Raw genomic sequence first — 2,124 nt, 5'->3', positions numbered from 1 at the left:
CCCCCCCCCCCCCCCCCCCCGCCAATTCCAGCATTGTTGGCAGGAGTCTTTGTTCTCTTTCCCCAAACCTTTCCGTCTGTTCACCTCACCCTCCGAGAAGCCAACCACTCCATCCAAACTTCAGGTATCTTGTCCAGTCTGTCCTCATCCCGTGCTGGCTGTCTGTTTTCTAGACTTTTCCTGTAAAGCACTAGTAAAACTGCTGGATAAATGCATGGACCGTGTGAGGTTCTAATCTCTTCCAGCAACAGCAGTGTTTTGAGTGAAGAGTGAGCTGGAGTTGATGAAATTATGTTTCCACTCCTTACCCTGGTGTGGGCCATTTGGCCCATCCTGTCTGTGCTGATTCCCTGCTAGAACAAACCAAAAATTGATCATGTGAACATGAATTCTTCTTTGTTACCCACTCCTCCTTTCTCCACATGGCTCGTGTTTGAAATCTTCCTCTACTGCTCCCTTAAAAGTGCAATGGCCCTTGCCTGAGCCAATATCTATAAACAAGGAATAAGAAGAGACCACTTGGCCCTTCAGCCCTGCTCTGCCATTCAGTAGGACCATGGCTGATCTAATTTTAACCTCAACTCAACATTCCTGCATCCCATGATAATCTTTCATCTTCTTCATAATCAAGAATCTATCTACCTCTTCCTTAAATATTTAAAGATTCTGCACCCACTGCCTTTTCGGGAAGGGAATTCCAAAGACCGTCAACCCTGCGAGAGAAAAATATCTCCTCATCTCTGTCTTAAATGGGCAAACCTCTATTTTAATCCCAAGTTCTAGATTCTCCCACAAGAGGAAACATCCTTTCCACATCCACTCGGTCAAGTCCCCTCAGGATCTTAAATGTTTCAATTAAGTCACTTCTAACTCTTATAAACTCCAGAGCATACAGGCTAGCCCGGCTAACCTTTCCTCATAAAGCCATCCATTTATTGCAGGTATTAGTCGGATAAACCTGCTCTGAACTGCTTCCAACCCGAGGTGAGACACTTGCCATTCCTCAGCCTAAAGCAGTGTTTGCTAGCTTCACTCTGGCTTTGGACACAGCACTCGGTAGAGAAGGCCTCATGCTGTCGGGCTCCTCACCTCTTCCCACTTCTCCACCAAAGGAAGTCTTCAAACCAACCAAATGTCCTTCCTGTGTCCTAAATTCCTCTGGCCATTGAGGGATGTGATTGCCCATCAATTCACAGATATGTCATTTCCGTGCTGACTTGACCAGCGAACAGTTCACCTGGTGTCGCTGCCCTGACATAGAACCATGGGAAAGTTAGAGCGTAGAAAGAGGCATACAGCCTGTCGTGTCTATGTTGGCTGAGTAAATAAGGCAATCACTCTGATACCATATGGTGCACAGCCTTACAGGTTACACCGCTTCAGGTGTAGATCCAAATTAGTGGAGAGTTTCTGTCTCAACCATTAAACAGGATAATGGATTCCAGGAACCTGCCACCCTTTGGGTGTAAAAGCTTTTCCTTATGTCTCCTCATATTAGTCAGCCCCCTGTGCCTCCTGGTAGTTGAACTTTCTTGTAGGTGGAACAAGTTTTCCAAATCCCCTAATTATTTTAAACACCCCAGTTAATTAAGCCCTCAGCCTTCTCTGTTCTAAGGAAAACAGCCCCAGCATCTCCAATCTTCCCTCATTGCTGCAGTTTTCACACTCTGGTTGTAAATCTCCTCTGTACCCTCTCCACAGCAATTTTGTCCTTCCTGGAACTTGGTGGCCAGAGCACACAAGCCCAGCTGTGACCTAACCCTGCGTCTGCTATTTCCATCATTACATCCCTGATCATGTATTCAATATCTCATAAACTGTCTTCTCTCTGTAACCCTGCACATTCTTCCTTTTCAGATAATGATCCAGTTCCCTCTTGATACTCTCGATTGAAGCTGCCTACCCCCACTCTCAGATAGTGCTTTCCACACCTAAACCATTCTTTGAGCAAGTTTCTCCTCTTGTCTCAATAGCTACTTCTGCCAGTTGCCGTAATTCTGAATTGTGTCTGTGGCTGATACCATGGTGACTTCATTGGTCAAAAACCCCAATGGAGTTTTCAGTAACCCATCACCACCACACACACACACACACACACACACACACACACACACACACACACAC

General features: G+C 46.0%; 1 protein-coding gene across 4 annotated transcripts in view; it reads left to right on the top strand.

The window, feature by feature from the left end:
• LOC109936712 (stromal interaction molecule 1) overlaps positions 1 to 2,124 on the top strand; it is a 124,083-nt gene that overhangs the window by 91,270 nt on the left and 30,689 nt on the right. The window lies entirely within an intron of this gene.

Source organism: Rhincodon typus, chromosome 6 (assembly GCF_021869965.1).
Source record: "Rhincodon typus isolate 14 chromosome 6, sRhiTyp1.1, whole genome shotgun sequence".
NCBI classification, from domain to species: domain Eukaryota; kingdom Metazoa; phylum Chordata; class Chondrichthyes; order Orectolobiformes; family Rhincodontidae; genus Rhincodon; species Rhincodon typus.
This window is presented reverse-complemented; position numbering and strand designations above follow the sequence as displayed.